Below are 25,121 nucleotides of genomic sequence, written 5' to 3' on the forward strand. Positions count from 1 at the left end.
GCCTGTTCCTTTCATATACCAACTAATTTATGTCCAACTTCCAGTTTGAGAAAGTTGTGTGTGCCTTAGTACTACAAAAATTTATTCAAACTTATTTTATAAAATCCTTTTGTGTCAGAAAAGCTGATGCCAATATGATTAATCTCGGGTGTCCTAATCTTCCAGAAAAATGTGAGTTATGTAATCTAAACATCGTTAGCCTAAAGAAATCGAACTACCGTTTTTCTGTTTACATTTGAGTATCAATCGTCTTATTCAATTTGCTTTATACTACTCCAGAAAACGCTGAGGGTGCAGAACACCGAGGTATTGGGGTTAGAAAATATCCGCTGATGAAGAATTCTCCTACCTGTGTCACTAATTTACCGTATTCTAATTAGTATCAGTTGTTGATTAATAGAAATAGAGAAAATAATGAGGAGATCTGCTCTTACCTGGTCTTTCGTTACAGATGAAATATACAAAAAACAGAAAATTTGCATGGTTATATATCGCATTTTTTTTTTTTTTTTTATCAAGCTCCATCACTGAAGATGTGGTCTGTTCTGAAAGCATTCAGATTACTTCATTAAACTGTAATTTGACTGCTCGAGTAGGCTAAGAGCAATGTTAACAAGTACCGTTTATATCATGCTCCGAACGGATTTTCTTTTTAAGTTCTCTATTCGCTCACAGAAATCGAACTTAAAAATTACTTGTACCATAAAAATGGCTACCCTGGTTTTAAGATATCCTAATTTTGACACTTCAACAGATAACTAGAACTATGATCAAGTAACTTTCATAACTAATTGCTTTTATTATACTATTTTAAAAACACATTAATTCATTTATCTTTGCATATATTAATATCTGTGATAAAAGCAGCACTATATTGGTATATAACTGGATATACCTTTCCTGCTATAATTCCTTTGTACTAATACTAAAACGATGTGCAGTTCATTACATAAAATTTACCCAAAGATCGGATGATTTAAACACTTGCAACTAAGGTCACTCTAAGAACAATCTTGTTTGAGGCGATCTCATACAAGACGCTCTGAAAAGTACAGTTTAATACTTAAGAAGAGGAGTCTGATTTACTGCATGAGTGGAATACATATTTGGCTACTTCTCACGTACTGGAATGTTATCACAAGATTAATACTGTGAACTACTCCAAAGGGATTAGACATCATACACTCTTGTCGACCCATTTCATTAACTGCCTACACAATGTGTATATACTGTATACATTCAACGGATAAAGGGGGGTCGCAGAAATTAAGTAGCGGAAGGGAAACACTGTCCTGGTTCATTTACAGCTATTCTGCTTTGCCTCAGATTAAACCACTAGATCAGTAATAATAGTAACTTTGAAAGTCATCTCAGAGGCACTCGAATCCTGTCACATCATTTTATCCTTGCTTTTTTTTTTTTATTTATTTACATTCTTCAACTATTTATTCTACTGCATTCGCTGTTTTTGTTTCCTTCTTTCTATTTACTTGTCAACTGAAAGCTCTACTTGACATATTGAAGAAGGGTTCTTTGAGGAATAGCTACTTACAAAGAAAGCATCGAACAATATTCAGATAGCATATGCGCTCACATATTTGTGTAGTTTGTTATGGAAAAATATGGATTGAAGTGGAAACACTGACTACTGAGTGGCGATGATGTGAAATTCATTGCATTTATGTACGTAGTAAAAGTGACTTCCCCGAAATGGAATATTTCCCACTGTATATCTTTTTTTTTTTTTATTTGCATAGCAAATTGTGTTACAAGAAGGCACGTGACTCCTTTATTAATTTTGATTGTATATTAATGACTAGAGCAAATCAAAAACATCTTATATATTAAAAACAATTAAAATAAATAAAATGTCAAATTTTCGTAAATCTAAATATATTTCAAAATAGACAATCAGTAGTTTGTCTATTTCAAAGTATCGGATCGTACAGCAGAGTCGTTCAATAGACACCTTTCATTCTAAGATTTAATGTATTTGAAAGTGGGAGAAAATCAAAAATAATACCGTTTGCCGCTATTCAGATGGCAGTTAATGCAAAAGTTTTAGCACTATTCGGCTAGAAAATAGAAAACATATCATGTGACAAACATCGAATATGACAGCATAAGGAAATTTTAAAAAAATCAACTTATTGGAATCGACGGGATTCTGCTTATTTTTGTGATACTTGAACACGTCGAAACTGGTGTTTTTTTTTTTTTTTTTTTTTTTTCATGTAAAGAGGATACTGAAGTTTCTGTAAAAACTGTTCTCTTTTATAATTAAAATTTGCTGTATGGCCATTCTTTATCCAATTAGCAAAAAATAATAGTAGATACTGTTTCAAAGAAAATAAAACATTGAAAAAATTTCAAAAAATGCCTCCACCAGTTTTCAGAACAAACAGTTGCTAAATTACAGGGTGTTCGGGTTAAATTTGACAGTTTCGTAAGGAAAAAGAAAATCTTCTCTGTATCTATTAAATTTAATGAATTGACAAAAAAACATTACAGGCAGAGTTAATTACAATACTATCAACAAGATTTACTCAAAATAACCACCATTAGCATCGATCACAGCTTCAATTCTGCTTCGGAACCTCGAACAAGCTGATGCTACAGTCTCCCTGGGAAGGGCCGCAAAAACTGTTTTAATTTTATCCATTAACTGGGCTTTTGTATTACTGGAAGTGCGATTGGTGTCTTTTTCAACTGCGCCCCATACAAAATAATCCATGGGGTTAAGGTCTGGGGAGTTTGGAGGCCAAACATTTGGACTGGTGAAGTCGTAGAAATTTTCAGACAACCATTTTTGACTTTTCCCAGAGGTGTGGCAAGGGGCCGAATCCTGCTGCCATACATACGGCCTACCATTGGCTACCCTTGTTATCCAGGGCTTGACTACAGTTAGCAACTCCACGAACAAAGCCCGAATTCCAATGCCAGGGTTCTTCAACACCTGTTCCTGCAGATTTGCGAGGAATTCTGCTGTACGAACGCAATCAGATCGTCTGCTAGGGATCTTTCTTCTTGCTACATCCTCGTAGTCACCATTGCAAGTCTCTAGTTCATGCCTGATTGTTTTTACTGCATTCAGGGAGCATTGGGCAGCAGTCGTAATATCCTTATTTTGATGGCGGGCACGAATCATCATGATACAAGTTATTCTCTTCCATGATTCAGGTGGGTTCCAGCTATCCATCCTTTCTGACATCTTGTATATGAATGAAGAAGGGTCCAAACTTTTAAATGAAGAGAAGTGTGTGTTAATACATGTAACTTACGGAAAAATATAATTAATTATAAATATGTCAAATTTATCCCGAACACCCTGTAATATTGGAGCGTATTTAAACACACTCGATTTCTCTGAATTTGGATTTTTGTTATTGTGATTCTATGAGGGCGCGTTTGGATTTGTGAAGTCTACAGTATAGGGAGATTTTTGCCCATCATTCTATTTCATTATTTCACAGAACGTCTTATCCAACTATTCTTATACGTTTTCCAATTACTCATCAAACTCTTTTCTTGTTTTCATCGAGACGTTTTGAAATCGTATTTAATAAATTTTCTTCATTGCCAAATTTACGATATACTTAATTTTGCGATTTACATTCTGTCCTAATAATACAATATCTTTGATATAATAATAATTTATTTGGTATAATAATACAAAAACATTTCAAGAGAGAAGACACCCCTTGCATCAATAACATGTTTATCCTTCTGCAAACAGCCGAAATATATTTGTGAATTGCACAAGAACTCCAGTATTTGAAATCTCCAGTACAAAAAAATATCATCCGCCTTTAATTTAAATCAAATATCGAAAGATTTTTTTTTATTTCTGAAGGATTAAAAACGTACAGAAACATATTCGACCCAATGTTACTAATTCAGTTGCTGTTCGAAATAAACTCTCTTTCGTTATTTCATAAGTAAGGCTTGGTAAAATTATAAAAGAACCCTCTGGTCTTACTATCTAAGTATAACCTTTCTTTCCTTCCTAAATATAAAGACCAGATGTGCTTAAACGAGACTAACAACTAGTGAAGGCAAGTAATAAAGTGCACCTTACAATTCAAGCTATTCAAAGGGAATCTTATATTTCGCCATGAAAATTCTATGACGCATCCATTTGAAGCATCAAACGAATGTACTCCATTATACCCAGAGGACCTAATTCACCATAAGAAATTTTTAAAATCCAAAATGTAGCAAATAACGTAAACCTAAAGTAATAAAAATCAGTTCACAAGTGAAATTTTAAGTACGAAAGTTGATGCTTAGGCTATATTTAGGGATACATCAGAGATAGGATGGTTTTTATATTCTTCACGACACATTCTTGCATTACGTAATAATTTATATGTATTCAGGAGACTATGATAGCTGAATTGCATTCGTTAACTAAATGCATTCAAACTCATTCAGCCTGAATGAGCGAAAACAGAATCCGTGAAGAAAGAATTGTGTCCGAGACTTGCTTATAAAAGCTTACCCACACTGCCAATGTGTCTGGCAGATGGGAATCCATGCCTTTTAAATGCAGCGAGCAGTAAGCTATTTAAATCCAGCTGCATCTGAAACTACTGCTAAGCAAAAAATTAAATACAGTTTTATCAGGCAATTATATGATCGGAAACGAATATCAAATTCCATCCTAATTTTAAGCTAAATTGAAGGTAAAATTAGAAAGTTGATTGTTTCGATTAATCCAGGTGTCGCTTTTTATTGTAAATCTTTTTATTTGTTATTAGCATACCAGAGAAGAAAAGGAACAGGAAAAGTACTCAAGTAGCGTCGGCGTCAGAATGGGGAAAATCAATGTCCAATTCCTCAAGTTGAATACGAAAACATACGAGATACCCATAATTCCTATTGAATCCCTAGAGCAAAATCAATAGTAAAAAGCACTAAATTATGCATCCGATTTATAGATGCATATCTTTCGTTTTATTCTTTCTTAGGGCCTTAGTTCGTTTGGTGTATTAAAAGCAAAACAAACACAAACCAACAAGTAAATGAGTCTTATACTTCCTTTATTAATTCTGTATTGCACTTTGCGTTAAGATTTCCCAATCTTTCTTTAAATTCATTGAATCCCTCCGTGCTAGTTCTGTTTTTCCCTCTTCATCATTTTAGTTAAGCATTTTGGAAGAGAGTACATTAAAAATTATATAATCGAAATGATTAGCATGATTATAAGGGAAATCAAATGTGTTTTTTGATTTAATTTTGTAATAAATACGTGTGGAATACGTATTTATTACTATGCCGAAAAACATAAAAACAATGAATTAATTATTAACATCGAAGTTACATTTTTCAAACCTCAGATTCTTGTGTGTTAACTACTGCTTACATCTCATCTTATGCCAAACTATCGCTTCTTTTTTCGTGAACTCTGGATCTTTTAAAAGTGCTACAAATTCATTACTCGGCTTATTTCTCTAATAACGTCATTTTTCCTGTGGTATTACCATTTGTTCAAACGACCGGAAATTCCCTTCATTCTACTGAAGAGGAATGCATTAAGTCTCAAAAGATCAAAGATTATAGTTTTTTTTTTATTTTTTTTATACTGATCAGTCTCAAAAGGATAATAACTTTCTAGGCAGGAACCAGTCATTTGGTGGTTATTAGTTTGATGGAAAAGCATTAGATACTCAGGTTAACAAAAATAAAATAAAAAAAGAGACTTCTACTAGCAGACTTCTAAAGAATTTGAACAGCGAGTTATTGAAAAGGATATCTACGAAGTTTTATGTCGTGAAATTTTTGATCATTTGTGCTGTTTCAGATAAAAGAAACATATCGAGTTTCGATAATAGCTGGTGTTCTGATTTTCCATATTGTTAAAGTTTCGATATTGCTTGATTGGAGGAACCAATAAATTACTAATTGTGAAAGCGCTTTCATCTTTTTTTCGTGTAAAGACAGAAATACAGCCGCAGAACATGACATCACTTTAGGCTGAAATTTTATCCAGAATGAAATGCAATTTTAATACATTTGGAATGAATTATTTACAAACGCATTCAATTTACGGCTGTAGAAAAATTATTTAAATAGTAGCAACAATCATAATTGCTGCAACTTTGCTAGTATCACTGTACAATTTCAATTTAACACTTGATTATAATAAAATGGTGGATAAATGTATTTCTAGTTTACTTTACGTTATTTGTACCATAGTAAAAATAAAACGAAAATTAAAAATTCATGAAATATCTAATTCCGAAAGATAGCTCAATATGAAAAAAAAAGTTAGCGGAAAATCTTTAGAGGAAGAGGAAAAAATACTCTTATGGACAATAAAAACTGGTAATGAGGTATAGCGGTTTTGCCAATTAAAGCAACAACAACAAACAAAAATACTGGGAACGATATTGTTTCATTCATACTAGTATTTAAAATCATAATGATGCTTAGCAACTATTTTATTGTGTATCACATTCGCCACATAATAAAATTTCAATAAACATGCCACATCCTAAGTTTACATTTAGAAGTTTTAGAGCAGCTGTCAACCATCAATCTATCGACACCAAAAATGAGTGATTTCTGTATGTGCGAATGTTTAATCATTTAGCACAAACAAGAGGAGTCATTTTTTATCACGCATGACGGGCACTCTCCACTCCATTACGATAAAACAGAATATCGACCTGATTTCTTGAGAACAACTTTTTTGGTTAAAACAATTACTTGATTACTCCGGAATTAATCATTAAACTTTGTTATAAAAAGACTTCTAATGGGACTATATTGATCAAGTACATATAATAAACAACTATGCTTTACCAACTAAGGCTGTTGGCATCTTCTGGGTACATAACTGATGTAAGGCACTATAAATTAAAAAACTGTTACAAATTATAATCAACCGATTCAAATTATATTAGACAAAAGAACATAGCGCGCAGAAAACATGCATTGAGCGTGCATGATCTCACTTGTTATTTAGGAACGTTCTATGGTTGGCACTGTAATTCAGTTCTGGTGAGTTAAGAGATCTAATAAGGGTCTTCCAGATCATGGGCAAGATTAGTCCTTGGTTCCCATTGGTTAATAAATTAAGCATAGAAGCAACCGGGATGCATCACAACAAAAGGACCCCGAAAAATGCAGCAGCAAACATGTGCAAATGAGGACTTGGAATTAGTTCTAATTTGAGACGCGATTGATTTCAATGAAACAGTTCTAAACTCTTATTTCAAAGAACTATCAGCAACGAAGCCTGAGATTCTGAATTTTGGAGGCTTACATACTCATTTGATTATAAATTTTATCTACCGAGTCCTTACCTTGCTGTTGTGAGAAATATTTTTTATAATCATCTTCAATCATGGGTATCAAGAATTTTGGCCTAGCATGGCCTGTTCCGGCCTTAGAAGTCATCATTGAATCGTTTAAGAGGACGTCCTGATTTTCTTCTTCCTAATGGCTTGTACTTTAACGCTTGTTTTGGTAATCTTTCTGTTTGCATTCTTTGAACCTGTTCCCTGCATTTATGTTTATATTTTTTAATTTTTTCTATTACTGGTTCTTTGTTTAATTCTTTCATAATTTCTTCGCTTCTTTTGTGATCAAATAGGGTATACTTTGCAGATTTTCTCAAACTTCATTTCTGCTGTTATTAATATCTGTTTGTCATTTTTTTTATTGTCCAGATTTCGCTTCCATACATTAAGACTGGTAGGGCTAATGTATTGTATACTTTTAGTCTGGTTTGTTTATGAAATAGGTTAGATTTAAATATAGAGTTAATTACACCTGATATTTTTATATATTTTGCAATTTTTAGTTTATACCTTTTCCATATATGATCATACATTTTAGGTAGTTAAATGAATTCACCTGTTATAAGATTCTGTTATCTCTCACTATCTTAGTTCTTGCTGGATCTTGTCCTTTAAAGGCCATAGTTTTAGATTTTTCTGTTGATATTATCATACAATCTTGGGCTATCTCAATTAGATCTAAAATGGCTTTCTGTAAGTTATCTTCAGAACTTGTAATTATTATTTGGTCGTCTGCAAAGAGGAGATTGTTCAAGTTCACTGTAGGAGAAAGTTTAATTCCTTGATGTAAATTTTTATTCCATTTTATTATTATTTCATTTAAGTAGATATCAAAAACGAGTTGCTGAGAGGGGACATCCCTGTCGTATCACTTGGTTTATCTCTCTCGCATATGATAACTTGTGATTTAAACTTATTTGTATTTGATTATTTTCATATATACTTGTGATAGCTTTTAAGATATTATTTGGTATTTGTCTTTCTTTTAATATGTTAAATAAAATGCTTCTTTTAACTTTTCACAATACGTTTTAAATTTTCACAATGTTTGTTAAAAAGCACCTTTTCAAGAAGAATGCAGATTGGCTTTATCCTATCTGTCCATCCAACCTTCCATATTTTAAATGATTATAGAATGGTTGAACCATTGTAATGAATCCATCTTCCAGAATGAGAAAAACAAATTATCATTAATTTATTTTTCATTAAAATGACAAATTTTCAAGTTGTTATTTTTCAATCGTCTTCTATTTTAACTCTGTAAAAATTGGAAAATGATAAATGCACTTTTACATGAAGAGAAATACATTTTCACTCCCTCTCCATTAGCAGTTCATATCGTTTTTGGTGCTGATGATTTTAATCACATCCCCGAGCTAATAATCGAATTCCATGAACGTAATTTCAAGCTAAAAGTCTTTCCATTTGTTTATTAAGTAACAATCGTTAAGTAATACACATTATTTTGAGTAGGACTACAATCTTACGTTCTGTGCTTTTATTTTTGTTTCGCAAATGGATGAAATAATTAGATCAGGTATTTGTTTATTGAGATCATAAACAATATCTTTTATTTATAAGTATAACTATTGAACCTTCAGATAAAAATGACGAAATGCAGTAAGTCAGAGAGTTCTAAATTTGGGACACGAATATCGATAGCTACTTATCACTGCTGCGTTGCTGATTCTCAGTTGTTCTTTATCCACGTTAAACCGTTGCTATTTCCTTATATTCGGTCTGAAGGCGTCCATATTACCTTCTCGATGATACTTTACAATATTCAACCCTGGATAGCTGAACAATGGTGTCGTCTTACCAACGCACGAGATCTGAATCGATACTTGGAATATCGGAGCTACCACAACTTTTCCCATACAAATAAAAGTAGCTATTTAGACCAAAAAAGTCGGCACTTGTAAATCGCATCTATGGTTATTTTTTTTCTTGCAGCCTTTCTTGTATTCTGTAAGGAAGTAAAATTTTCTTAGGTTCACAATGCCGCTCGCGTCATCTTATGGAGATTGAACTTAATATTTTTGCTTCTATATTAAATTATATCTATTCTACATCTCCTAATCTGTTACCTTATTTAAAGCATGTTTGCTTTAAATTTTACGATAAAGTTGTTTAAATAAATTAGACTCCATAAACACCTCGATTGGTGACATTTACTCAAAAACTGCCACAACTTGAAACCCTACTAAATGTCAGACAGAAGTGTTCCTCGAATCATATTTGAAACTTGCATTATTGTGGACCTTAAACGCTCTGATAAGCCAAAATGCTCATTAAAATGAAGAAAAAACTCACAAACTCAGGTAAATGGGAATTTTATTGATTTAATAACTTCTAACTTGTTTCATTTTCAAATTAAGTACAAAACCATATTTTTTTAATTCTATGCTTTTAAATATGGGATTGAGTTGGACTTTTTTGTGATTTCAACTCATCAAAAAAGATCAGACGGCAATTCATTCCTTTTACTTGGTATTCCACACGGGTTAAACTGATAAACAGGTAATTCATAAACCATATTTCTCAGTTTTCTCGCGTGTAGCTTGTTCCTTATATGGAACGGTTGAAACATAAAACAGATGAAAGATGCATATCAAGAAATTTGCTTAAGAAAACTAATAGACGCATTATTATCAGTGAGTCGGCTAATAACTAAATAAAGAAATGGCACTGTGAAGGTTGATTTTAACAGCATGTCCAGGGCCGACTCTACCGACGGCGCAATGTATACATTTGCACGGGCGACAAGTTTTTTTTTTGTTTGTTTATTTGGGGGGAGCGGCAAAATCGGCCTTAACTATACGAAAAATAAATCATAAGAAAGTCATTTATTCCTTCTCTGTCGAAAGCAGACTTCAGGAAGTCATTAGTTAAATTTTTACTTAATAAAACTTCATTGTAATGTATATTTTTTTTAAAAAATCATAATCATTTAAAACAATGTAGTATTAAGTTTGGTTCAATATCGCACTGTCAATGTTAACTTCAGACGACTATAGCAGAACACCTATCTTGCATTTATTTCCGATTCCACTGTTGACCTTGACCTAAGAGTAAATCTAATTTAACCAATGAGACCAAGCGATCATAACGAGATAATTGGTTAAGAGTAAAGCAATTAAAGAAATAGAATCAAAATAAATAAATACATTTGTGCAGCGACTGTTAATAATACTTTTTGTGATACAGTTATTAGGATTTGGCTTTTGAAATAATTTTAATATTCCAATATGTCTGATAAAAGGAAAAAAAACTATCAGGCGCAGAATATCGCAAACGAAAATCGGAAAAAGAAAGCGATATTCAGAAACAAAGCGGGAGCTTTGCATAAGTATCTAAAAACTGAAACAGCTAATGTAGTACAAGAAAAAATAGGCGAAAGGACCGAAACCAAAACTTCTGAGCTCATGGCAAGTAGTTCTAATTGATCCCAGTAATGTCGATACTGATAGCAATTGATTTTAATTATCCATGCAGATGCACATTTTCAGAACAAAATTTCAGGGGTAAATGGTTAATTTTCTCTTTCTCTTTTTAAAAATATAGTTTATGATCATTTTTCATTAACTGAAGCATTTTCATTAGCTAATGCTACTATTTAGAATTTATGATCAGACATGCTGAAGCCTAGCTTAACATCATGGCTTTTAAGATATCATTAAAAGGTTTTTTTTTTTTTTTTTTTTTTTTTTTTTTTTTTTTTTTTTTTAGGGAGAAGGGCTGCAAAATATGCTATTGCAAGTGGTGACAAAATTCCTAGGCCGGCCCTGATCACGTCCATAGTCATTCATCATTGTCTTCATAACCGACATTCATCATAACCGACACCCTGACTTTTGTAGTAATCTTATGATCCAACTATCATCTCTGGAGTTGGCCGATTCAAGTTCTTCAAATATTGGCATACGTATAACTGAGATTTACAATGCTGCAGTGTTGAATGATGAATTACTAATATATTTTTAAATTCCTTCTGGGAATCCAAACCAGCTGACTTGCTGCTAGAAAAGTGCCTGTCATTTATTACTCAATAACATAGAAGTGAAAATTCACAGCGAGAGCTTTTTTTTTTTTTTTTTTTTTTTTAAAGGAAGCTCTTGTAATTTTAATACAACGTGCTTCATTTTTAATATGCTATATAAATAAGATAATTGTACCGCTGTTCTAGCACAGATTTAACTATTTAAAGTTAAACTTTAGCTTCCCACATTTGCCATGAATAACTTTTCTACTCAAAATATAATAAAAGATCCAAACAATGCGAACTGATTAGCCGAGGCGTTTATTTTTCCATTCAACAACCGAGAGGCTGTGGGTTCGAATCAATCATGGCATGGATGTTTTGAAACTGTCTTTAGGCAGAAAATGAATTCAATTGCCAGGTAAAATCACCATTCTGCTTACCTGAAGCCTCAAAGTGGCTTGAAAAAAATTCCATTTATGTTCTTTAGAGAGAGAGTATTCCAGATTGTCTAACCGTAGCTAATTGAACGCACTGAACATACTAATGCACTTCAGGTTTCCACCTTTTCTTGTTGGGAAGGTGGGATTCAGATAAAAAACACCCGAAAAATACATCTTTGGATTTTTATTATCGTTATTATTTCATGCTGCATATTTGTTTGCATTTGGTGTGTTCTGAGTCAGATAGTGTACTTGGCCGAATAGGACTCATCGTTTATTATTCATTTATCTGGTGAATTCAAAGATTTCTTCGAAAAGATGTGAAAAAGGAAAATGGTGTTTCTTTACTAGACTTGCGATGTATAAAGATATTCAGATCATTCCGTCGTATTTTAAGGAAAATACTAGCTTTTCTTTCTCTCATAAGAGCAAAAATTGATTTTCCGTTTCGGAAACTCAAGTAGGAAGAAACCGGTGTAGCAGAGCTGGAAAGATGGCGCTCCGCCGGCATGCTTCTCGTTCTCTCTCTCTCCGTAAAACTATCACAGCCAGTGCTTCGAATACCGTATTTCAATATTCTAGTCTTCTTTTAAATATTCCGTCCATGTTTCACATGATTATTCGACTATTTCTAAAATTCTAGTAGTGACGCTCATGCCTTCTGACAGACTGTATCCCATTTTTCTTCATTGTCAAATTCTGGCCTGTACCCCCATATCACTGGTGTTGGTTTCGCATTGAAATTCTGACTATTTTATAACCATCAGTTAAACACTATTTACAGTTTATATTCTGCGACCTCTTTCCATTTATCCGACTCTATTTCTGCCTACTGTTCTACAACATCAGACAGGCAATGATTTTTAACGAGTAGTGTAACATTTATTTATTTTTAATAGAGCAAATATTCAAGATACAACGAACGGTTTGAATTATGAGTCACAGTCTTTACGTTTCGTTTTAGAAATCGTAAGTAATTGTATTAGCGCATTTTTATTAATATTGACATCATTGTAGTATATTTTATAATCAGTAGAAGAAAAATCCATTTTCTTCGTTAAAGATGAAAATTATAAATGCAAAAACCTGTCGAAGACGCTTTCAGGCAAAGTGTTTCAATGGGTTATACAAATATTTGCCTACGGTGTTTCGATGTTTATTTTCCAAGGTTAATAAGTAATATTAGTCTTCATTCCAAAATATTCATAAATGGGAAAATTTATTTTATTCTTTCATCCAGAATGTTTCTTAATAACTAATTTTTTTAAGTATGAAAGAGCGAATATCCTATTTATTAGAACTGTGCCAAATAAAAATGAACTAAACTAAAGTTTTAAACTAAAGAACATTTAAATATTCGAATAATATTCCATATCATTCAAATATTAAAAAAAAAACAATTCAAAAAGCAACGCGTTTTCTTTTATCTGTGTGTCCAATGTAAAGTAAATGTTAGTCTTTGTTTGGATTAGAGTGCTGTCAAAAGTTTGTCAAGATTTCTGTTCTGTTGTTCTTGTCATGTGTACAGTCTTGAGTAAGGAAAACAAAGGCGTTTGTACAGTCTTGAGTAAGGAAAATAAAACTTTAGGCGTTTTATTTTTTATAAGGAAGATATCTGAAGGATAAGTTGAAAATTCTGAATAAAAGCCAGCAAAGGAATTCTTTCGAAAATCATAATGTCAACACATTATGGCCATGGGACAACTGAATTCAAAATGTGGAGCTCACTTGAAGCGCAGCAGAGTTGAATTGAAATTAGAGTGAATGAATCTTACAGTGTTAGGCTTCAGCAATTTATTAATCTCATTATGCTTTACCCCAATGACCTTCGAGTGTGAATCCAATTCAGTATTATTAGTACAAGAGGAGAGTTAATAAGAGGAGAGGAAGAAAATAAAAAAAATAAAAAAAAAACGAACGTAGAGAAAGGGAGATTTGGAGAATGGTTTGAAAGAGAAATATAGCTGAACTAAAGGCTAAATGTGATTATTTAACTACTGTTACACTAAGATTATACAGAGGACGCAAACCCTTTCCCGATGTAATTCATAATTATACCAGCACAGTACACTGATAACTCCTATCAGGGAATATATCTGATTGTAACACCTTAATAACGGTGAGATTATTCCAAGCATTTAACCATGTAGTGGTGACAGTTCCTACTGGGCTGTGTAAGCGGGAAATTAAATATTATTCTCTATGAATTATTCATTCATGTTAACATTCCGCATAAATAGGGTATTCATGTATATACAGCGCGTAGTGTTCATGTTTTGAGGAAAGATTGCTACTCCCTATTACACTGCGGTATTTATTGGGAGAAAAATTAAAGCTTACTTAAGAATAGGCGAAAATAACACTAAGCAGTGTAAAAGATATCCGTTTTACACTTCGGTTTATTTATTTTATTTTTTGTTAACCCTTTTCGCATATGGATTCTGAATATGTTGTGCAATTTTGTTACTAAAATAGTCCAAATGAATATAAATAGATTCATCAACAAAGAGTAGTCAAGATTCTCAATGCAAAATTTAATAAAAGTTTGTCATATTCAGAGTGGAGTGGCTATATACATAAATAAACACACATGAATAAGCGGTGATTGATTTTTTGAACTACACCTAAAATATACACTCTTCTCAAAGCTATGTTTGTAATTAATCTCCATTTCATGCAACTCTGAAGTTCTGCAGTTCGTTCATATTGGTTAGGAATAAATGAGGATAACTCTTATCGAAGTGCGGTTCCAGAAACTTTTATGGAAGAAATAATCAAAAGAGGGAAAAAATATTCTGACATTCAAGATATTAATATGGTTATAGCAAGGGAATTAAATATTATTGGCGTCTATTAAAACTAATCGAAAATTATTTTTAGCTGAAAATTCTTCAGCCACTTCTAAGTGAGTTATCGTTCACTTTAGATAGGAAGGAAGGAATGCTCATCCTCACCTGCAACAATCACAGCACTCATCACTGTGGGCCCATTCTCACGTATTCTGTGTCTAATAACAAACCAACAACTCTAAATCGTCATTCATTGTCACACACAATATTCCACAAGTTGATAAGGACGTGTTGAAAGCGAAGATATACCGCATACGGTACATCTGCTGACGTCACCTAACATTACTTATATGTCCCGAGTACCGAATTAGAAGATTCGTGGGGAATATAGGCGACAGCCTCTCAGCGAGTAATCTTTAAATGAACCACCAGTCTTCGTAAAAGAGTAATTCGTTTCCCTCTAAGTTAATTATGATTCTCTGTGTTACTTGAGATGTATACGTCAAGCACGCGCTATGTTACGAGTCACAGAGTGATATTTAATTAAGGTCATTTAATGTTACACGAACCCAGTATAATAAACAAACGCACTTCCAATCTGCATGTAGCAGCAACTCAGTTAATATTGTATACGCCTCGAACTAAACTGGTAATAGCGCCATATTAAATGGCCGTAATACCATCTTACTCTACCTTAAATCCGAACTTGTAAACTGTTTCGTATATGTTGGCAAACGTAACTAATAAATTCACTGAGAACTACAGCAGCCTGCCACAAGCGAACGAAGAAGTTGTGCGGAAGACATGATAACAGTTGATCATTTGAACAGGGATGTGCACAGATGGACATAAAATGAAATATTTAATTAATTAATCAAGTGTAAATCGAAAATGTTGAAATTAGAGTATAGAAAGTAGCTCTTCGGTTCGTAGTAGTTAATTGGAACGTTTTAAGCTGTTACAATTCAAAGAATTTGCAATCCGCAAATTTTAACTCTTTGTTGCATTTCAACAGCAATTTGTGAGTTCTTAACTGCTTGTCGCAATCCAAACAATTAGTAAATTTCAATTTTTTTTATAATCTAAACAAACATGTAAGTATACACATTAAAAATGAACAATCTTAGCAATATTTCTCATTACAAAAAATTAAATTGTTGAATGAACACTTTCAGTATCGACACCTGGTGAACTTTTATCAAGGATTTCGAATGAAGAATGACATCTGTAAGATACATTAGCCATCGTTTGTTACCTTAATATGTTACTCGGTACAATTCTCTGACAAACAAATGAAGCTGTTTCGGCCTAATATTTTTATTATCCTCATATTGAGAAATTATGGTGTTTGCAATATTCTACAGAGACCAATGGGATGAATCTTTTCCACACGTAATGTGAGAGATATAAAACCATTGATCACTGTGGAGAGACTAATGCTACACTAGGGGACGGTATAAGGGAAATGTCTTTAGTGTTCATCATGCATTCCGTGGTCATATCGACTGAGACAGTCTAAATGAACTCGGGAAATTGTGTTATTAAGTTTCACTCAATGGGAGGATCGCCACTTTATAGGATGATGAAGAAACGCATAAAGAAATATGTGGTAGATTAAAATTCCCACAATCCGCTCATGGTTCATCACATAAGCCACCAGATATAAACAAATTATTTATTCAATGCCGATCCTCATTTCACAGTAATAATCTGTCTCCCTCGCCTCCGTTAATTGAAACAAATACCGGATAATTAAAAAAAAAAATGCATAATCCTGAACGATGGGATGATATCAAAGCAAAATCAACAAAGTATACTTTCAGTATACTTCAATATACGTTTACTTTCAGTTAAGAAAGCAAATTGAATTTTTTTTTTTACTACAACTTGATCAACAAGACTAAACGCGGTTTAGAAGTCAAAACAAAAAAATTTAAAAACAAAGTCCAAGAAGAACAATTTAAACTTACAACTCGACAAAAATTCAAAATACGGTAAAGAGAAGACTGATAAAAATTAAATTTGAAAATGTTTTCAGTTTTGTTTAGATTTTGGCTTAAATACCGATGACGTCATACTTAGTCTTACGATATGAATATAGTAGCAAGGCTTATACGTTGATCAGACATAACTGGTAATTAGTTTACGGAATTAACGCATATAAAGTATATTAATTAAAGGTAACTTTAATGAATAACTTCTATATTTCGGCAACGTCCCATTGCCATCTTCAGGAACATAAAGATATGGTATGTGCACGCAGGCACTAACACAAAGCAAATGAGGAAGAAAGCAAGAAACTAATATTGTTCCTAAAGTCCTAATGGTGCCCTCTGGCGGGCTAATTTGGTAGTCTTGGCAGTTGGACTGAAGTTCTCATAATGCAAGTCTCCCAAATTTGGGGTAGTTTCATGCACCCAAATTTGTTGAGGTTAGGAACGTTTTTTAGAGCTGCTGAAGATTCTTTGAATAATCTTTCGTATTTAAACTTGCTGCGATGAATTATTTTTGTTTTCTTCCAACGAATTTTACGGTGGGTATCTAAGGCGTGGTCTGCCAGCCCAGAGCGGCTGTACTGGTGAAACCGGATATAGTCTTTGCGTTTTGAAATCCTGATATCTGCTGTTCTGCCCAAGTAGGACAATTTGCAGCTGCAAGGGACCTGGTATACACCAGGTAGGTCTAGGGGAAGTGGTTGGTCTTTGGTAGAAAAACCAACCTCCAAAAACGAATATGCAGCCCTACAAGAATTGAAAAACAACAAAAAAAATAGTAATCATCGAGGCGGATAAGGGAAACGCCACTGTGATACTCAATCAAAAAGACTACAAAGGTAAGCTAACTGCTTTAGTACTAGACCGTACGACTTACCTCCCCATTGAATATAATCCGACCAGCTCTCAGATTAGAACTCTCCACAGACTCCTTAAGAAGGTCACTTCTTGGCCTGTGGAAGTCACCAACAAACAAAAATCTTATAACCCTAACCCCCCCCCCCCACCCGATTATATGGACTCCCAAGAATACATAAACAAAATGTGTCATTGCGTCCCATAGTGGATGGTATTGATTCCCCCACATATAACTTAGCCAAAACGCTCACACACTACACTGGCAACAGACCATCACACATAAAAAAACTCAGTCCACTTTAAAGCCAGTATAGAAAACCTCACACTCCAACACAATGACATAATGGTCAGTTTTGACGTCTCCTCCCTATTCACTAATGTCCCACTCAAAGAAACCCTAGAGCTCATCCAAGCCAAGTTTCCTCCAGATATCTCAGCCCTATTTCAGTTCACAATGAACTCAGGCTATTTCGTTTGGCAAGGAAAGTTCTACAAACAGATAGAGGGGAGAGCCATGGGTTCACCGCTTTCCCCACCCTTGGCCAATTTCTTTATGGAGACATTTGAAGAGAAAGCCTTAAACTCCGCCCCACAAAAATCCACTATTTGGCTTCGTTATGTGGATGATGTGTTTGCGATTTGACCACATTTCTCAAACACACTCCACTCCTTCCTAACACACTTAAACAACCAACACCCCAGAGTCCAGTTCACCTTAGAAAAAGAGGAAAACAACACCCTCCACTTCCTAGACACTTTAATCACCCGCCAGCTTGATGGATCTTTGGTTTTCTCTGTTCACAGAAAACCCACCCATACTGGCAGATACATTCACCAGCAGTCCCCCCCCAACAACAATATGGGGTTATAAAAACACTATATAACAGGGCAAAATTAATCTGCTCAGATGACAAGGCCCTAACTACTGAACTAAACCACGTCCTCAACACTTTCTTAGCCAATGGCTATAACCCCCAAAAAATCCCAAAAATACTAAAACCAGTAAACCACAACCCCCTTCTCCCCTCCACAATAAAGTCTATCACCATCCTCTACATCCAGGGCACCTCTGAGTAAAATAACCGATATCCCCCAAAAATATGACCTTACTTCCTGTTACAGACTATATAAAATGTTGGCATCCCTTATCCGCTCTACCAAAGTCCAACCATTTCCCCTAGACCTACCTTGTGTATACCAGGTCCCTTGCAGCTGCAAATTGTCCTACTTTGGCCAAACAGGCAGAACAACAGATATCAGGATTTCAGAACACAAAGTCTACATCCGGTTTCACCAGTACAGCCGCTCTGGGCTGGCAGACCATGCCTTAGATACCCACCATAAAATTCGTTGGAAGAAAACAAAAATAATTCATCGCAGCAAGTTTAAATACGAAAGATTATTCAAAGCATCTTCAGCAGCTCTAAAAAACGTTCCTAACCTCATCAAATTTGGGTGCATGAAACTACCCCAAATTTGGGAGACTTACATTATGAGAACTTCAGCCCAACTGCCAAGACTATCAAATTAGCCCACCAGAGGGCACCATTATGACTTTAGGAACAATATTAGTTTCTTGCTTTCTTCCTCATTTGCTTTGTGTTAGTGCCTGCGTGCACATACCATATCTTTATGTTCCTGAAGATGGCAATGTGACGTTGCCGAAATATAGAAGTTATTCATTAAAGTTACCTTTAATCAATGTACTTTATATGCGTTGTTAATTCCGTAAACTAATTACCAGTTAGATATGAATATAAGACTGAGACCCAGAATATACCGACAGTTATCAGCAATCCTTTTTTAAATTTGCCTCGATTTGTTATTTTAGCTAACTCGCTATGCTGACAATCTATAAGGTTAAGTTGGGAATTAGTTACTCTAATGGCCAATGGAAATATCTCGGTAATACTGAAACTAAGGCAACCCTCCCAACCCTTTCATAACAGAAAACTGGTGTTCGGTGAAGAGAGGGAAGCACTTTGACTGTTGGATTAAGCAAATTCTGCTTCTCACCATGATCTCTCTTAGTTACGACACGGCTCTCTCAGATACCAAAGTGTTATATCTCCCTTTTACGGTGATAGTGTCGGATTAATTTCTAAAAAGTTCCGAGAAGAATATTCTTTAGTGACGTAATCACATTCGTTGAATCGTGGTAATAATCCCTTTTGCAATGACTGTTCCCTTTCTAGATTGGCGCCGTTATTTTCCAATTGATTCTGTGCTCACTTTGGATAATGTCGATTTTCTAGTCTGCATCGTGGTGGGGCGCTTCAAGCAGATATCGGCGTTTTGGAAAAGGAGGAAATTCTTAATGTTATTTCTTTGTCTCTGGATAATACTTCCAGAAAGAGAAATGTTTTTCCACTCACCTTATCGAAGAATGATGGTTCCTTCGAGACTATCGAGAAATGGCAAAAGGTGTTCATCTTACAAAATCACATTATAAATATGCGCATCATGCATCTCAGGAGAATTTTGATTTCCTTTGGTTTACAGAAGTTCTGATCTCTTCTCGATGAATCCATGAAAATGATTGCGATAGCAGACCTCAACTATATGAGACCATCAGTTCATGTGGGAGACGGTCATGATTGTTCGGGACCTTGGCAAAAAGAGGATTAGTGAATTCTGGATGAAAGTATTACGAATACCTCCCGCTCAAAACTTTTACTCAACTCCCTTGCGAATTTTGATCCACTTAAGGCGCAGCATTCTAGGGAAGAAAACATCAATATCAATCGTTATTGTACTTTTAGGGAAGACGGAGAGTGGGGGGGGGGGATTTTGAAGAAGTGGGGAAGAATATTGGCACGAAAACTCAAAGATTTAGAGAGAGTTTATATTATATTTTTATATTATATGATATTATATTTTATATTATATTATAATATATTATATTGATATTAGTAACATTTTTTTAAACTGGAATATTTTGCCTGTAATGCTTTCAAATGTAGCAGATGCAATAAGAATATAAATAAATGGGAATTTTTAGGATGTTATTATTGTGATTAATGTTTTCAAAGTAGTTAATGATCTGTTTCCATGACGATGTATGAAATACTTTCGAGTAGTTTGAATTAAATTCTATATCATTTTTGATATTCGTGTAAGCCGTTAAAGTTATTTTAATATGTTTCGTGCACATGTTCAAATAAAACCAATTGCGTTACACAAACACTGGTAACAATGGAGTTCCTACGATATGAAGTTTGCTATAATTGAGTGTTAATTGTGGCAAACATCAGTCAAAAGCTGATGAAAGTAGTTTATACATTTTTTTTTAAAAAAAACTCAGCTAAGGCTTTTTTTGTTCTCGTATAGGACGTAGGCGAGGCCGTTTTTAAGCCCTATCTAACTTTTGGAGACTGAGTGGGCAGTTCAATCTCCACTGGTAGCCTATCAGAAATAGCTGGCCCAAGGCTATCACTAATTAATCGGCACACAGTGAAGGCGGCTAGTAAGTGCCGCCATCTGGTGGTCCCTAACCTTAACACAATATGTTTAATGTCTGAAAATAGTGCGGGTTCGACGGCGCCGATTTCCTTGAGTTTCCGGGAGGAAAAACCGACTAGCCCGTGCCAGAGATCGACTAACTCTGGAACAGGTCGAGAAAAGGCTTAGATAAAGTTCCTCTAGTCGGCGACTAGATTCGAACGCCTTTCGTCGTGCGGTCAAGCGCAAACGCTACTTCTACTGAGCTACGCAGGCTCCCGTAGTTAATCATAACATACAAAATATTTTTTTTCAGTCTTAAAATTAAAAACATTACAATTTGTAAGATTACAATTCTCTACTCAAATTTTGCACTTAATTTGTGAATTTGCAATTTAAACGATTACCATGGTCATTTAAATAATCATGTTAATGATTTATTATTTCGAACTCAGTAAAATACCCAATTCTGGACAAAGAACTGAAGCCCACACAAACTCTTATGAATAAATAATTGTTTGGAAATCATGAAAATAATCCAATAATACTGCTAAATTAACTGCTTATTTTTTAGAAAACTAAGTATAAAAAAAATTAAATTTTTATCTCATTAGTTTAGAATTATGCAGTTAAATTATAGCTAAATCGCCAAAGAGATATCGAGCAGTTTATCTCACATTAAGTAAAGATTACCATTGCAAATGTCGCTTTATTTCATTCTTTGTTTTTTACGTTGCGGTTGGTTTTTACGCTGTGAGTGAACTCCTGGAGATTGGATTTTTTCGGTAATTAATTTTTTATTTATTTTTTTTATTTGCTGCCGATACATCATTACAGCGTATCTTTTAAGTCTTAAACTGTAATATTTAATTGCGGTACTACTGCTAACAAAAAAAATCCTAAATTCAGTGTCATTATAATTTGATAATAAAATAAAATTTGATAACAATTTGATCCGCGTTCCACTGTTAAATAAAAATGCGACATTCAAAGTTCACTTTTCTTTCTTGACTTGTGACATGATGGTTACCAACTAGTAATTGCGAAATACTTTGATCAAAATTGATCGCATCCACTAACACTTCGAACCTGCCGGATTTCAATATAAACATATACGGACCAATATTCACTGGCGTAAACTTGAGATATGTGCGATGAAAAAATGCATGGCACTTAAAACACTGTGAAGTCAGCAATGCGTGTGAGCAGAACTAGTGTGACCAGTGCGCCACGTACACTCACTTCCACAACTATGTTTGTGCACGAAAGGCTGTCGTCACATTCACACAAACCCAGGAATATTAAGCCAGCAATTTCACGAATCTGTCACAACTTCATTTAAAAGCCATCTCTAGCTAGTGGCCGTACAACAGGACGACGGTTGTAGTTTGCCGACCCGTGATGTAGACATATAATGAATAGTGAAGAAACATGAATAACAGAATAAAATTACAATAAGTACGGAAACTGATTGGTAGCGATCAGAGAGGGATATGTTACACTAATTTATTAAAATCAGCTTAAGCCAGAGAAGAGTTATTTATGCGTATTCATGTGCAGACATACAGTTAAAGTATATATCAAACGTTAAAGAGAAATGATATGTGGTCTCAAGAAGACCTATCGATTATTGACAACAACTCTCTAAATCAACCGTTGTGTTAAAAAAGTAAGTGGTATGAGCAGGATGTTGTCTATAGCAATGGAAACGGAGATTGACACACCACAATTTTAACTTATTTGCGACCTAAGAAGTACCATTTCTGAACACTTGACAAACAGCAATAATGGTCACAATCACTGGACATTTCCTGATATAGAAAGAATGCATCAAAACAGAACATAAAAGCTTGCAGTCCGAAAATTACCATAATGCTGTATGAAACTTATGATTGTTTTTTTCAGGTAATAATCTCTTAAAGGACAAAAATGCGTCATACTGGGTACTGATAAACGTTACAAGAATATTTCTCTCGTAGAAGAAACGACACTTATTTTGAAATAATCTTCATACAAACTGCGTAGTTTCCTCAAAGTAGCACTGAAGCTGGTACAGAACTGTATTTCATTAGGTGTATTTTGGAATGCTAAGTTATCTTAAGCATACCAATCAACGTAATGTGGACACTTTATTTTTATAAAGATATTTCTTTGTATACGATGAGCAATGGCTGAAAGTCACTTGAAATATGTTATTATTTTTAATGAAAAGATTCTATGGTGCTTTGAGAAATATTTGATGTGTGAAATTGTAATACGAAATGATTGCGAAACACGCGATTATTTCAAAAGCGCGCGTTTGCGATAAATTCCAGTCTATCCGCAGAATGAGGCAAAATGCAAATTAAGAAGGGAAAAAAAATTATTTAATGTCCGGGGATGGCAGTGTTCGATCGTAACGACAGAAACTTTACAAGCATGAGATTGTGAGTGGGAAGAGTTGCTAACATTCTAATGACAACATTTCAAGTAAGCCGATCTTGGTCCTGTAAATTTGAAAGATGGCAAGTTTTTATTTTTTTTTATTTCCTCATTGAATGTCTTTTGGAGAGAAAAAAACACACACACACTATAGAGATAAGTGTTTCCCGGTTAAAAAACGAAATGGTTGACCACTTTTTTTTAAAATACAATTTTGTTCCGCATTGCTCAGATCACAATTCAGTGTGAATAAAGAAAATGGTGGCTCTTTCGTTCGTGGATACAAACTGCATTCCAAATATGTTTATAGAACATTATTTATAGAATGTAAGAATCTGTAGTCTTATAAATTAATTGAAAATATATTAAAGGATAAAATTTTAATTAAAAGAAATCAGAACAAATAACATTTTTAACTAGCAGCAAATAGTTATCATTTTGATTTTGAAGTGATGATATGGAATGATTTCTTTGTATTTGTTGTTTAAAACTGTTGAAAAAGCCCAATATATTTATCCGTTGTGTTTTATTATTTACAGTACGAATATACTACAGATAAATTAGCTATCCCAGATTACTGTGTATGGAAGAATATTAACATAAATTCTGTCTCTCGAAGGAGAGAAGATCTGCATTAGCCAACTTCTAAAGGGTAGCATGCTCTTCTACCAGAAGAGCATGCTACCCTAAGTATTATGAAGTCACTGAAGAAGAGCCAAAACTAATTATTCTACTTCTAATTTTCTACAGAAAGAACTTTCTACTATCCAACAACACATGAAACTCAATGGCTTTCAGAAAAGAGTACACAACATCTTCTCGATTCTTATAATCCACCAATAAACCACAAAGATTCAACACGTCGAGTTCCAATTCCATACATCTCTGGGATTTCAGAACCTATCTCAAGAATTCTGAAGAAATATGAGTTACCAGCTACGTATTCACCTATTAATAAATTATCTTCCCATTTTCCTTCTCCTAAAGAGAAACGCTCAACTATGTATCTTCCTGGAGTTTATCAAATTCCCCGCAACTGTAATCTCTCCTATTTTGGACAAACTGGACGCTCTCTAGAAAAAAGAATCCAAGAACATTACAAGAAACCTGAAAAATCTGGATTGGCTCAGCACGGGATAGAAACTAACCACAACATCCTTTGGTCAAAAATAGCCTCTTACATAGATCCCGCTATTAATAGAGGCCTCACTCTACCATCCTAACCTGAAACGGAATGACTGTATGTCTGTATCAAAAATCTGGGAAAGTCAAATCAGGACAACCCATTAATTCATATTAATTTTATGTTATTTAATATTATTAATTAATATCTTTATTTCAATCATGTCTCTGCTTAATAATATTCCCTTTAATACTTAGTGATATAAAATCACGCGGCTTGTTCTATTTTTAAATGATCTATTGTTAGTATTCCACCTTGTATATTTTAAAACTGTTCTTGTAGTGCCACTGAAGATGGTCTGCAATTTTCAGACCGAAATATTTGGTTAATTAAATATCTCTCTTGTGTTTACGTGCTTATATTATTCAACTATCGACCAATCTGAGGAGTGGTGGTGAAGAGTTTGTAAAGGCTGGTTGGGGCACGCAGTTATAAATGGGTTGACAGAGTATCCATACTTTTTTTTACTAATGGAAGGTCATGTTTCACAAACTTGCGCACATTTCATAATAATGTTACCACTGTGAATGAATTCACCATGATATTTTTGGATTTTGCTGAGGCTTTTGAGAGAATACAACATGGCATTCATACAACATAATCCGGAGAATAGGAGACTGGATTATACACTATTAGCATGGAGAAAAGGATGGCTGACTAATAGATATCAAAAGTGGTATATGGAGGGGGATGAATCTGCAAGATT

The sequence above is a fragment of the Typopeltis vanoorti genome, chromosome 7, assembly GCF_054136105.1.
Source record: "Typopeltis vanoorti isolate ZY-2024b chromosome 7, IOZ_Tvanoo_1.0, whole genome shotgun sequence".
NCBI classification, from domain to species: domain Eukaryota; kingdom Metazoa; phylum Arthropoda; class Arachnida; order Uropygi; family Thelyphonidae; genus Typopeltis; species Typopeltis vanoorti.